Source organism: Rhopalosiphum maidis, chromosome 4 (assembly GCF_003676215.2).
Source record: "Rhopalosiphum maidis isolate BTI-1 chromosome 4, ASM367621v3, whole genome shotgun sequence".
Taxonomy (NCBI): domain Eukaryota; kingdom Metazoa; phylum Arthropoda; class Insecta; order Hemiptera; family Aphididae; genus Rhopalosiphum; species Rhopalosiphum maidis.
The window spans coordinates 36,163,399-36,179,443 of record NC_040880.1 but is presented as its reverse complement, the minus strand read 5'-3'; the positions used below and the strand labels follow the sequence as shown (position 1 = coordinate 36,179,443).

Here is a 16,045-nt window from a genome sequence, read left to right as displayed (position 1 = left end):
AGATATTTTTTCACTGTGTTTAAAATTAAAACGTGAGTAAATTAAAAATGTTATCATCAAAATACTATCTAGATCCAATTATCTTTTGAAAAGAGGTATTGTTGAATTTAGTCCCAAAAAAGTAGGTATTAATAGTAATAAAAAACCTCATATTTGTATAAAATCAATCACTTCCCATAGGATTAAAAATAAAAAATAAATACAATTTTAAAATGTGCTTTTAACGATATAATAAAATAAAACGTAACAATAAAACTGTAAAATCTGACTTTTGCGTTTATACTTTTATCCGGAAATACTGTTTCGATCCGAATCTAAGGCACATATAATATTCTAATAAAGTACAATATATTTTGACACCTATGTTGTGCACTGTAATTCACCTCGACTGATTCAAAATCATATACATAATAATATATGAAACGTTTCGCAACTCTTATGATGTATCAAAACGAGTGCTTCTTGAAGTCATGAAATTCATGGTATAATAAAATAATACACTTGAGAGAAACTCGGAAACTTTTTCGCACATATTGAATCTAACTCACTCGTGTCGTATAGTATAAAGGGTAATTTTTTAAAAGGTTAATACTTTTTTTTTCAAAGTCATGTTATGCATATTTAAGCATACTAAATGAATAAATAAAAATAAAATTTCTAAACAAGAAATGAGTAGAACATAGAAAAGTTAAATTATGTAGATAATTAGCAAAGTATTTCTTAATTACACGACGCCATGTCAGACTATTATAATATAGGATACGAAATAACAATCGTCGCAATACACTAGAATATATTGATTTTTAATTTTCTGTGCAATATGGAATCTAGATATCGTGACATTTCCAATCACACAGTTGATAGAAATTATTAATCTGAAAAGCTACTTCTTATGTAAAAAAAAACTAGTTTTGGAAATATTTCCAAAAATATTTGGATATTTTTAATTTCCTAAAATGTATACAAACACGACATCGAGTATTGACCGATAATATTATAGATTCATAAAAACTATACTCGTGTCTAATATTATAATAACAGATTTTCTAATAGTACGCATGTCTTTAAATAAGCAAAAAATATTCAATCGGGCTTTGAATTTAATTTCAATTTTTCCGAAGAAAAGAAATGTTATATTTTTTTTAGAATAGTTTACAAACACAAAAAAAGTAAAAAAAAACACACTAATTCAAAATAATAATCATGCGCGGTAAACATTTTATTGCAAAAAACGAATGATCACGTCATTGTGTCACACGGTGTGTCGAGTCGTAGGTATAGTGGCTGTTTTGTGAAATATTTTTTCGTACATTACCGAGTATGCGAAAAAGCCAAATAACTTCACGAAATGGCCACGACATAATATTATAATATGATGATATCCGTGATCGTACGTAGAAGAACATATTATATATACGAAACGTCGCGAGGTGCCAAATCGCTCGGCTATAATTATTACGGTTGTACGGCGATACGCGTGAGTATAATGCCTCGGGCGCAGTGTAAGAAATATATATATCATTACTATTATTACACGGCAATACCGGGAAAAAGTGGGCGTATCCGGACTCGCGCGTAAGAAAATCGGTCGGACGGCACGCGTCACCGACAGGACTACAGATCGTTCTGATCGTCACAGGCCACGGCCGACGAGAACTTCCGCGGCGCCCCTCTCGATTATCATATTATATTATATTGTTATGTTTTGTTCTCGAACGACACGACAATATTATAATGATACTTCGTACGAGTGTCGTTAAAATATATTATTATATTATTTAACATAATAACAATATGACGCACGTGCGATTTCAATTATTATACACATTATTATATTGTCATTGGCCGCCGAGCGGGGTCGTGCGTCGGTTTGTGTACGATTCGTGTGCAATGTCATTTATTTACAAAATAACATTATACGAACATATTATCGGCGATCCCGAGAGCCCGCCGAACCATACGGAGTAGAGCGTAAACAAATGTGTATTCTTTGTAAAATATCATAATACGCTTTTGTACAACTATATACGACACCGCGCGTAAAGCCCTTAGGCTATGTAGACTTTACCAGAGCATCGTTCTTATTTATATTTTAATTTTGGACGTCGTATAAAAAAAAATCAATGAACATTTTTTTTTAAATCATTGATCTGCGGTTGTTGTAGTTGTTTAGTTTTTTTTTTAATAAACGAATTCAAGTCAAGTAAAAATCGATCAAATTAGAAAGATTAATTTTTTTTATTTTTTCAAAATAGTACCTAACTATAGTTATGCGTAATACAAGGAAAATCAAATACACTAGATATTTTCCAATAAAATACAGTTTTCGAAATAATCGGTTAAAAATATATTAATGAATGTGGCTTATTAATTTCAAATATTTCAATATATAAAATTAATTAAACATTGAATAATTATGACCTAAACACACTATATTAGGGATGTACTTTTTACTAAAAATGTAAATAAATAAATAACAATAATTGATACTTTGAGTACCGTGGTGCCAGGTGTATTAAAATTTTGATTTTTTTTTAACGACATTTTTGTAATTATCAGCAATTATTGTTTATTGCATTTTTCTGGTTAGCTCAATTTTTTTAAGTATTTGTCTAAAGTATATTGAAGTGATAAGTGTTGTGAGACTGTCAATAAACCAATTTTTATATTGACTATATATGTATAATACTTTGTCGAAGAGACAAGTAAGTAAATCGCATGTCAACACATTTAGTAAAGTATTCTACTTGAAATTATGAAATTAAAAAATATAATGCGCGTAAGAACAACTCGTAACAATGTAGATATTCGAGTTAACCATGCCTATTTATTATTATTATTATTATTATACCTACCTTTACAGTATAAACACACATAAATAACACAAAAACTGACAGACGTATTCAAATGATATCGTATCTAAGTGTTGTCAGTGTTACGGATTACTCCATATAATATAACAATTTAATTGGTATAATTATACTTAAGTTAACACCTGCAAAACATTAAAACAAATTAGCGTTGCATATTATATTAAAAGTAATTTTACTAGACGGCTTTTTTTTTGAGTTTAACGCTGATTTATAATAAATTATAATATACACCTTTTTTACTGCGTTATGTGTTTTTTTTTTCACATCATTATTTTTATTTATCTTTATGAGTCGTGTGACAAATTATTACGGTAAATTTCGATTCGATCAAATTTATAAAATCGTACTATGCATTCAGTGAATGATTGTGCTTGGATGTTTCAAAATCGTTACATTAATTAGGTGGGTACCTACGTATATTACGTGTTCCCGCAACACGTTCGCACAAACTCGCTGTACCTTTAATCCTCGCGGGGTTGTCGTTAATAATTATTGGCTGATAAATACGCAGGTTAAATAATAACTATCGATAAATAAAACATAATATCATAGGACCGCCGGGGGGGGAGAGAGGGGGTGCGGGACGCCGGAGCCGCACACATAGTGCGAGGCGCTCGCTTGGCAAGCTCGACGTGGACACACGCGCGCGCCTCCGTCCGCCGGCGTAAAGCACACGCACACGTACTCGCGCCGGCCGTCCGACCGACGAGTCCGCCGCCGCCAGCAGTCGCGTCGTCGTGTGTCGCCGCCGCCGCCACGGACGCGCCGCCGCCGCTGCGTAATACACATTTGAATAATAATATAATACTACGCGCACGCCGCGGACACTCGCGCGTTCGTCGTCCGCGCCGACGACACGCGGTGATTTGATCGTCGCCGCCGCCGCCGCCGCTGCCCACAAAACACCACCGTCAGACACGCGACAGTATCATATTATTAATAAAATACATAATGTACTCGTCGTACGATATTAAATTAATTGCCACATCGCACTAACATTTGGAATAGTATAATAATTTAAACGTTTACACGTTCGTCCGTCGTCCTCTATCCATCCGTATATACCGCTCGCGACGTGTATAACGCGCGCCGATTCTATCATTCGGTTTTCCTACATCCGACTCCCCACCACACCTCCCCCCCATTTCCCCCGGATCGGATCCGGTCCCCCCCTACCCCCCTCGATTCGCTACCTCAAACCACGCCGCGCGTCGTACACGCGTTATATTTGAATATTACATGATATGTTTCGTTAAAATGTTGGACAGGTAAGTGGTGTCACATTTTTTCTAAATATATAATATTACTTGTGTGTTTGCAATCTATAAAATATGTACTATAATGACAAATAAGCGCGATAATTAGACGTGTGGGCATAACGGAGAGAAAACGATTTACGCGAAGACGTGTGATAGGGGGGGGGGGGTACCCGTTAGTACAGCGCCTTGTATATATACTAGTGTATATATAGTGTACTTACGTATTTTTTCCTCCAGAAGTTATTTGTAAATTGTATTACGTCGGTTGAGGCATCTATTTGCCGATTCTTTTTTCGTCTTCTACGGGATTTGCAGCTGGAATAATTAGTGTGGATATTAGAGAGACTAGAGGATTTTTTTTCTTTTGCTCGACGAGGTACCTTATATTAAACTTACATAGTTATAACGTGTTATAATATTGTATGGTTCGTATTTTGTAGGGGACGAACGCGCGCGGTTTGTCATTGTTTTTTATTTTTTTAACTTTCGACTTTTCAAATCTCAATTTATCAATGTACCTATGTCAATGTCACTTGGGCATTGTAAGGCATTGCTTTATAAATTATTATGTTATATAAACTTATTTTATCTCACACGAATAACTCATGTAATATATATATTATATTACCTTTTTTTTTTGAGTTATCGGAGAAAAGAAATAAAATATTATATACTTTTTATAATTCAACAATTTGAACATTTTTCTTTATGATATGTTAATAAAATTTAACCGATTTATTAGTAGTGCAATTTGAATATCATAATTAAAAGGTGTTAAAGCACTATAGTAATGATGGATAATATTGTTATTGTTGATCCCGTTTAATTAATAATTTAATTGAGTGTTAGGTTTTTGAAAGCAAATTACAAATCGTACTTTTTTCTCTCACATTCAATGATCTAGATAATATTATACTAATAACAAAAGTAAAAACTTAAGATTATTTGGTTTTTTAGGGTTATATTATAATAGTAATGAATTATTTTTTAAAGAGATTTTAATTAAAAAAAACTAATAATAAACTTGTCAATAGACTTTTGATTGTACTAGGACAAGTCGTTTAATGCTGTGTTAAGATAAAAATAAATTGGTAATTGCTTACGTAACTTGAACAACAACAATAATAATGATTTAATACGAGTTTCTATTGATATTGTTAAATTAAAGGAAGTACGTGGAAAATAATTAATTTAACTAGATATAATATAATACAGAAACTAATAACAGCAATAAATTAACAAGTAATAATTATTGTACTAAATGTATAAAATTTGAACATACATAAAATTATATTAGTATACTACTTATTGTAATATTGTAAACATATAAAAGTAAGCACAAAAAAATAATTTATTCATCAAATACATTAATATGTGTGTAGATTTTTTAATAAAAATTCACAATTAATTAAAATTGTATTTTTCATTAAACAAAAACTTACTTCTCCGGCCATCAGCAGTCCTGCGTATTTTCAAATCAGGTTCTGTTTATAACTTAGGTAAACATCGATTAGGGATTATGTATATCAAAGGATTTGTTTCAAATATGTAAATTACCTTCGTTAATCTTATCTTTTGCACTGATCAATAGAAATGATGGTAATTTTATAAGATTGCTAAACAACTTTCAATAACGCGTTACACTTTAAATGTACAGTATAAAATAAAATATCAAACAACATATTATGCACGATATTATATTACATTGGCTATTAATATTTAATATAATAAACATATAATTATTCATAAATCATAATTAATCAACAATAATATACAAATTTTATATTTTTAGTGGTGTCTGTATTATATTGTAATCTACATTATATCATAATATTTTCCCGATGTCTATGCTACTATAGTACATCTAATTTTAGAAGAACATGTTGACGAAGTGCACACAGTGTATAAACCAACTTACATAAAGTAACTGAAATATATATCTTAGAGGGCATATTACTATCTGAGTTACATGAAACTAGCAAAGTAAAACAATATGTTTAGTAGTTTAGATACCATATTCTATATTAAAAATGTAAAAATTATGTTAGGTGTTATTACAGCATAATATTGCCTATATCGGTATGAAATTTGTTCGGTAATAGGCTTAATATTATAAAAAATTATTCGTGGTTTCTTAAAAATTCCCGGACAAATAATTTAATTTTTAAAAGATGTGTAAATAAATTGAATACACTTGTGCTTGAGTGCTTTTGTGTACCTGTTATATGTAACAGGGTATGACACATTTTTCTTATTTTATTTAACACAATTAGAATTTTTAAACACAGATTTCTTTAAATTGGACATTTTCCAATGATAACAAGTATTAATCGTGTAAAAAATCAACTATAATGTCTTACTGCCGGGTAAAAAAAAAACACGAATTTTATAATACATTATATAAATTCATATTATTTACGTAATGCTATATTTAAGTACATGCTCTTGTCAAAAATAATGATAAAATATAATGAAAAAAATTAATTTTTATTATATTTTACTATTATTGTTTGAAATTTTCATAACTTATACAATTATAATTATAATTAAATAACAATAATAATAATAAAAGAGTTTAACTAAAAGGAGTTAAATTATTTTCGATCATAAAATATATTATTTGTTTTTTTGTATTATAAAAAAACAATCATATCAATTGTTATATTTTTGAGTTCATAATATACAATTTTGAAATATTGGAAAAGTATTAACCATGCCTTTTAGCGCATTTATTGAAAAACTGTCAATAAGATATAAAATAATATTATATTATTTTTGTATATCTATAGACCTTTGTGAACAAACAACTAATGACTTGAACGATCCCACGAAAAATGGCATCATATTTTTCTTTATTTTTTTTACAAAAGGTATTCACAATACCTATCCCGGTAAGCTAGCTTAACTTGTTTTACAATACATATAAAATATAAATGTATTATTAATTTGCAATTGTATTGTAAAGTACGTGAAGCATTAAGATAGATTTATTTATTCATACATTTATAATATCAATATATCATTGATTATGTATAGATAAGTACACATATATTGAATTAATAACTAGGTATGAGATAGTATTTTTTACTATTTGTTAATTTGAAATTATAAGTACTTACGCATTTTATTTATAAGCATGTGTAATCACACAATATTTATTTAATTATAAAATATTTTAACACTTCTTAAAAGTAGCATTTAATTATTTAATTAAATAATATAGTACACATAATATTTATTTTATTTAGTTATTTAAGACTACAATTTAAATAGATTTATTTGATTATTATTAGTTATTGTACTTAAGGAAATATTAAATTGTATTTGTATGTCCTGTTTTTTTTTAAAGTAATTATGTATAAATTTTTTTTTGTTTTATAAAAATAACGAATCCTTGATAATTCAAATATTTGATGATCTCCTCGATATAAATTTTGATATAGATGTTATACACTTTTATTTGCCAATACAATTATTTTTTTAATCTGTATGGATTTAGTATTACATATCATATTATTATTAAATATTGTATATATTTCAACACGATTTATGTAAGTTGTTTAATCATTTATGTTCTCATTTTTTTCCATGTGGTAACTATGTGTGTAAATAATAACACAATAACAATAATTTCATAGTACACTTTTTTTTTTCAAGATCTCGATAGTAATAATCCATTTTTATTCAATTGTAAAGTTTTAATTTAATTGCCGCTTCTAAATTATCCATAAAATGTCATATTGAATTATTAAAGAAATATTATTTAATCTTCTTAACTATGTTATGTATTTTAAATCCCCCAAATTAAAAAATGTCCACGCAAAAAATTCTTACCAGTTTCATAAATTAATTATTTTGGTTTTATGATACTTAAAGTTAATATTGAATTTTTATATTTTGTATACTTATAAGCGAATTGAGTTTTGTGGGTAATAAACATACTAATACTATTATTCTTTAAGTTAAAAATAAGAAAAAAAAATCAATCCGGTTGTAGATAAAAAAAAGAGTATTTTAGAGACTTTTTTGTCAATTTGGTGCCATTCTGTAGTATTTGAATTTAAATTTTAAAAAAGTTTGGTCAACTCAAAATTTTCATATCATTAATGGTAAAAGATATACTTTTTAGCTTCTTTATGTGGCTTTTTGCTATTTTATTTCAAATATATTAAGCAAATTATCTCTTTAAAGTTAAGTTTATGCTTTCAACTTATTATAGAGGTTCTACATGAAAAATTGTTTGAGTTTTTTTACTGCTTTATTATGTAAAATATATACTGTACAATTAAGATAAAAATTACTAAATTAAACAAAATACCACAATAATTTAAAACATAATAATAAAGTTATTTCTATCTAATTTATTTTATATTTTAAATATTAAATTATTTTTAGTTGAATCTTACAGATAATTAAATTGCAATAGTATTGTACAACAATTATTAAAAAAACTCGTGCTTATAAGTCATTAAATTATATTTTTTTTTTATAATATTACACTTCATATATATATATATATATATTCATAATAATAAAAATAATTAAACACATTATGAATATATTCTTAATCAGAATATTAATTAACATTTAGTCTTATGCTTCAGAAGAATTATTCACACATGTCTAACCAAAATTATAAAAGGTCACTGAAATAATAATACTAGGTATTAACACTAAACGAAATAGAAATTTCAACGTTTTCTGGAGTTGGTCTTTTTCAAAACAATGTATAATAAGGATTACACATGGATGAATCATGTGTATAGATAAGACAGCGCTTAATAGTACAATTGTTTGCATCTTAATGAAACTTCCAAGTATTAAAAAGTTCCTTATATATATACTTTACAGTTTGTATTTGGTAATTTTAATTACTTTTAAATAATACACATTAAATGACACATTTTGGCTTTCATAAAATTCAAATTATAAATCGTAGTTACTTACAATATTTCTGATTTTTAGTGTTATCCAGAATCTTACAGAATAATATTATTGATTTAATGTGTTATAAATAAATATGATATAATATTATTACCATGTGTGTAATTACACTGTGCATATTAAAGAGTTATTTGTAAATTTTTCTTCATTATTTTTATAAAAAATAACTTATCATAGACCAATATGATTGATACTATTAACTATAGGTAAGATATACCTATACCTAAGAGTGCAATGTTTTTAAGTTTAAATATATTAATTTATATAAGTACTTGTATAATATATGCCTAACTTGTCTTTGTAATTCGTTTTCACTAAAAGCTTAAACTTGTAAAGTATTATTGATTGCGTTTATATAATGACTATTATAGTAATATAAGTACCATTATTTTTATTATTTAACTAATTACAGATGAAAATATAGCTTGCGTTTCCGAGTATAATATATATTTTATAATAATCTTTGTTATTTTAGTACTATATATTTAAAAATTTTCAGACATCTAATTTCGTTTGAGTTTATTCTATTATATCAGAATAATAACCAACATATGAGAGACATTATATTCTTTTTTTCACAACCTACTCAAAGTTTTATTAATATTTTTTTAAATATTAAAAATAAATAAAAACTCATATTTATCACTCTGTGAATTATGAATTATATGCAATAAAGTTGTACATTATTATTTTTTTTCCATATTATCAGTCTTTAGTTACTATTATTACAGTTATTATAACCCCAGAATGCTTCATAAGAATTATAATTATAGTTTATGAATAGATATTAAATGATTATACATTGATTAGATCTATCCACTAATTTTTGCATAAAATAATATTAACTCTTAAGATATACATAACTTTTCCAGTTTGTTTTACTAAAGATTTACTTACAAAAATCTTAAAGTCACTGAGTTTAGAGTTATAATATTTAAATATTTTCAATAGTCTTGTCAATACTTAACAGTTGAATTATAATGATTTAAAGCATTAAAATATATTTATTAAATATTAAAGCATAATATATTTGTATAAAGTTATTTATAGTGATGTGTTGGTTTGATTATTGGCCAAGTGATGTGGACTATAAGTTCTATTAAGTATGTGTTTAAATATTTCGGTTATTATTAAGCTTATAGGCATTTGACATTCTCAACTCTTTAAGTTTTTTGGCTATAATAATAATTTTTGATAAAAAATATTATTTTTCACCAAAAATACATTTTTTTACACCGTTTTACTGTACATTAGCTAGTATTAACTTACAAAACAATATTTATAATATCATAATAATTATTATGTAGGCGATTTTTTTGGCATAAATTAGTCTAACTTCCGTAACAGTAGTATATATGTAAATTATAAAATACTTTTAGAAATAAAGACTGCTACACACTGTCTTCATAAGCATCGTATTTCATGTGCGATGATTTTTTATTGAATTCAAATTAAGCACATCAATTATAGTAACCTGTTCGATGATGAAAGTCACTCAATATCTACTATACAGTAGAGCAACTTTTTTATTTAAACAAAAATATATATTTTTCTATAATAATTAAAACAATAGTTTCTAAATGTTATAAAAAAATGTTTGTGCAAAATATTTTTAAAAAAGTTTGATTTTAAAAAAATAAGATGAATAAATAATCGCCGTATAAAATTTACACCTGGAGTTGATGCTTGATTTGTACTTTGATGTTATCAGTTTTTCATTAAAATTTGAGGCTTATGGATGAAAATTATAATTTAGTTTATTGTATAATATTTATTCTTAGTTCAAACAAAATTTTAACTGAAAAATTAAATTAATTTATATTAATCTTAAATGATTTAGTAGTTAATTATGCTGAATAAATTTTAGTAATGAACATTTTATAACCATTTATTGAAGTAATACCTGCTGTGACTTATCCCATTGTCCTTTGTGATATTGCTTATACTATAATGTAATTCAGACGGTTAATTTACTTTTATTAATACATTGTTCTATCTCTATAAATACAAGTTTGATGTATAATGACAATTAAACAATTAAACAAAGACCAGTAATTTTATCATATTATTTAATCATTTTTAATTAGCAAAGTTCTGTTTAGAATCATTTCGCGAATGCAGAAATTTTTACTTTCAATAATATTCATATAAAATATAATAATAAAGCACCTTTCTACATCGACGTGAATGATAACTTGATTTTAAATATTTGTTATAAAAAAATAATCAATGTAGGTTATTATATAAAATCGTATCCCTTTCTAACACGTCCCTGAACCATTATAAGTTTTCTATAGATGCGTACAAATTATAATATAATTTTTGTTTTTATTATATTATATGTAAATGTATAATGTATTTATACGTATTTGTGTACTATGTACATAATAATAATATATATTTATTTAGTTATTATTATAAATGCCTGTGAAGGTTCAAGTTCAACTGTAAAACGGTATGTATGGATAAATGTATGTATGTACAATGAAATACTTAATTATACAGAAAATAGTAAATTAATGAAACAATAATTATAATTATTATAGTAATAATACTAATTAGCATAACAATACCGATATATTTAAGCAAATGTCGATAAAATATTAGGGAAACTTGGCTTATCGGCTGTAAATCTTAGTATTTTAATGCGTTACATTCTCGGCAATACGATCCAAAGGATTATTATCATCATTTATCATACTTATAGTTATATTATAAATTGTACACGAATTATTAAAACTATACAGTGAAGTATTACTCGTACGTAGTGGATCTTGGCGATCCACTACCCAATCTAATCTAACTTTGCGTACCTGTAGCACAGGTAATTATTGGTTATTGGACCGACCTATAAATATTTTTGAGGAATGGCCATTGGCGGTTTTTCACAAAACTGGATAATATAATAACTGCTGGTAACGGTGGTGACAGTGACCACGACCGCTATAAAATCATATGATATATAGCGGTTCGTCTTCAACTGGAATGTGCGGAAAAATCTTCGGAATCCGACCATGGCGTTTCGCATTGAGTATATTAAATTTCGGATGGTCGTATACAGCCCTAACGCACCGCCCACACTGTCCATCGCATTTTATACGCACGCGGTGCGTCCTCATCGAAAACTATAATAAGCGGTAAATTATATACGTCAGTTCAATTTGTATCCGAAAATGTATATGTATATATATTTATAGGTGAGCGATATACTTATAGCTGTACTACGTTTGATGACAATAATATTCCCACGGGAAAAGTATATTCACGTCCATTCGCACATCCAAGCGTCATCAACAGTTCAATTTCCCTTTATTTATAATATCTGTCTCTAGAAATCTGTGTCCGAAATTTGGCGAAATCTGTTTTACAAAGTTACCGCCACACATGACACATGGCACATTACATATATATATGTAATGCATTCGTGCAGTGAGTGAACAACATATACCTATACCTTTATGAGGTACCTATCAGCTGTATGTATTTACTGTTTGTTCATGATTTATTTTGCTATATACTATACAGTATATATCTACACTAATACGTAGGTAAGAGTAATAATAAATTGTCTCTGTAAATGTACCACTCAAATGTACACTCAAACAGTATAAGTACTACGATGTGAAAACTCACCTAATCAAATATTATGGAATTAAAACTCAAAAATATCTTTTAGATTTTTGTGGATATATAATTGTAATGGTTATTACAAGTATTTATCGTGATGCTAGCCGCAATCATTGCAATACGTGTGACCCATATTAATTGCGGTTCATCTATATACGCTTGGTTGCTATGAAAACAATTATGAAGTGTACAAATCAAAATTTTGTTATTTGTGGTCAGTAACTGAAACATGCGTTAATTGTTTTAGTAAACACACGTGTAGTAGTGAAAATTATTCCGTGTGAATGTACCATATGCTTTTCTAAATTTAATATATTACGGTACATATGTGTAAAATGCTGAGTACGAATCCCGAAATTTGAATTATTTATTTTCAAAGTGGATTTTAAAAAGTAGATTCAATGTAGTGTATTTCAATATATTGTTACTACTTTTGACTAAAATGAAAAAAAATAATCTAAAAAAACCATAATTTTTAATGATATAACTTACTTTTTTATATGCATAAAGTATTGCATTTTTATAACACCATATATATGTATAAGTAATACATAATATATTTTAAATATTTATTTCTCAAGAATGTATTATAGCTCTGCAATTAAAAAACGTATGGTTTTTTTTACTTCCGATTCGCACATTTTTTTAAAATAATTATTTGTATAAATAGATATGATTTCAAATTAATTATAAATGTTAAATAGGTTACCCAGAACTATACTATTAGCAGACATTCATTGAAAACGCTATTATAGTTAAAATATAAAGGGTATATTTAAATATTTTCCGGCTGACAATGATTAAAGGAAATGATAATGGCACAAAGCGGTTTAAGTTACAGTTGAGACTATATTATTAACGTCAAATATTCTATACTATATAGTATGAATTTCTTTAAGAGACACATACATTTATCAAAAACTAATATCACGAAGGAAGTTATTATAAAATTGAATATTATTAAACATTTTAAATGAAGTAGAATTTGTATTCAGTACCATATTCACATAATTTTATAACCGAGTAATATCGTTAGTATCCGCAATCAAATATTTAAATAAAATTGAAAAAAAAAATCGAGATTAATCCAAAAAAATAAATTATAAGATGGAAAACAATAAAGTACATGTACTGATTCATTCCAGGTAAGAAGATTTAAGTTACAGTAGGTCATTTGAAGAATTCGTCAAAAAGATAAATTGAATTAAATAAATAATATAAAGCAGAAATGGTAGGGTAAAATTCGGTACACGAATTTTATTTTATTTTTATATTTTCTATATAATAAGATCGTAAAATATAAAATATTTATGCATTATACTAGCGAAAATCAAAAGAAATACCAAACAATTTTTTTTTTTACTGGTGGATATTTTAATATTTTATGTTGAGATGGTTTTATAGAACATGTAACTTTAAAAAATACAAATAATATACATACTAGCATAATAAAATAAAAGATAAAGAAAATTTTGAAAATTTATAGAAAAAGAGAGAATAGTGCATTTTGATCATAGTGGGCAATCTGTAGTTACTAAAATATATAACGCTTACTAGTGAGTATTTGAAATAAACCAAAAATCAATTCGAATAATAAATAAGGAAAATACTGAAGATGACCTTTTCATAGGGATTAAAAAATAAAAAATAAATTCCATTACAGATTAGAATGTTCCTATAATACGAACAAAATAAATTACAATATAATACATATATTCATAATGGATACAATTTATCCATCAAATGTTATTTTTGTGATTATGGTTAATAATAAAAGCATTTCGATATTATACAGAGTAGTATTTTAAATTTCATATAAATTATTTAAATTGTTTATTTTTAATTTTTTGAGTACAAATTTATTTTTCAACAAAGTAGCTATACAAATATACAAGGTGATCCATTTAAGTGATTTTATTTTGAATATTTAACTTTTTTGAAATTATTTTTATCATTATAATTTTATAAGTTTTAACTTTTTTAAATTTTAAATTTCATATTATTATGTAGAATATATTTTTTTTCGTAAAATTTTTATAAGTATTAATCAAATCTCGTACACGTAGTTAATTAGATATAACACTTATAAGTTATAACTGATATAAGTTTAGAAATTAAAATTAAAGTTTCAATGAGATGAGTAGATTGCACAGGGGACCCTTAAGAATGTTAGTTCATTACTCTGCTCATTATAACTTCAAATACTTAAAAAGTTTTAACATTTATAACTAATTAACTACCCATTCGAAATTCGATTTTTATGCATTGAAGTACTCCAAAAAATATTTTCTATTATCTGTCGGAATATGAAGTGTCATACATATTTTTCAGGTAAAATTTTACATTATAATTACTACGTTATTATTTTTTAATCATTGATATTAATAATTATTGTTTATTAATCAGTTTTCATAAGTTGATTGTTGTTCGCAAGCATTAGTAAGATTAGTAATTAGTAACTTTCTGGATATAAAATCTTTCGCATATTTTTCAAAGCCTTATCACTATGATTTTAGACCCATAAGTCGTCTGAATTGTTAGTTATAATAATTACTATAAAATAAAAATTAAAAATAAATACATGCTTGTTTATCAATTATCATACTGTTTAATATACAGTGTATATATATATATACTATATTTACTGTACATTTTAAATAATTATTTTATGAACTTGGTTTATTGAATTTAAAATTAAATATGTTAATAATAATCATTAGGTACTCTTTAAGATATTTTTTTTATATTTATTAGTTTATCAGGAGGTTAAAAAATTATTGATATTTTATTAAATAATACTCAACCTAAAAAACTAAAAGTCTTACAGTATTTAATCGAAACATTTTTAAACTATAAAGAACACGATGTTATACTATTGAACATATAAACATATTTAAATTTAAATACCTACTACTTGATTCCGCATCATATCATTCACATCACAATCTTATAATTTAAGATATGAAATATTTAAATTTTACTTCTATATTTTGTAAATAAAATAAAGCTTGCGCATTGTGCGTTGACAGACCGTAAACCATTTAATATAAGCATTTAACCAAAAAAATAAAATACATGTACTAAATAATAATAATATATTACATTACTTTTCAATATTAAATGTATATTAAAAGTATAATAGTTAAAATCGTATATCCATAGACGTATGCACAAGGTAGCAGGGTATGTCTCTGCATAATCTACGACTTCAACAAAGAGGTTCATTTATTTCACCTCGACGTTCCTTTTTTTTAATGAACTCAGAATTTATAAATGTGTATATATATATACATATATATAATTACATTAAAAAAAATCAGGAAGACGGAAATAGATATTAAA

The 16,045-nt window shown here is 26.2% G+C and overlaps 1 protein-coding gene across 1 annotated transcript in view; it reads left to right on the top strand.

The window, feature by feature from the left end:
- Positions 1 to 3,666: 3,666 nt before the first annotated feature.
- LOC113561159 (FMRFamide receptor-like) overlaps positions 3,667 to 16,045 on the top strand; it is a 72,725-nt gene continuing 60,346 nt past the window's right edge. Inside the window, exon 1 of the mRNA XM_026967420.1 lies at positions 3,667 to 4,141. The gene's annotated coding sequence lies outside the window, so the exon portion shown is untranslated. The remainder of the gene's footprint in view (positions 4,142 to 16,045) is intronic.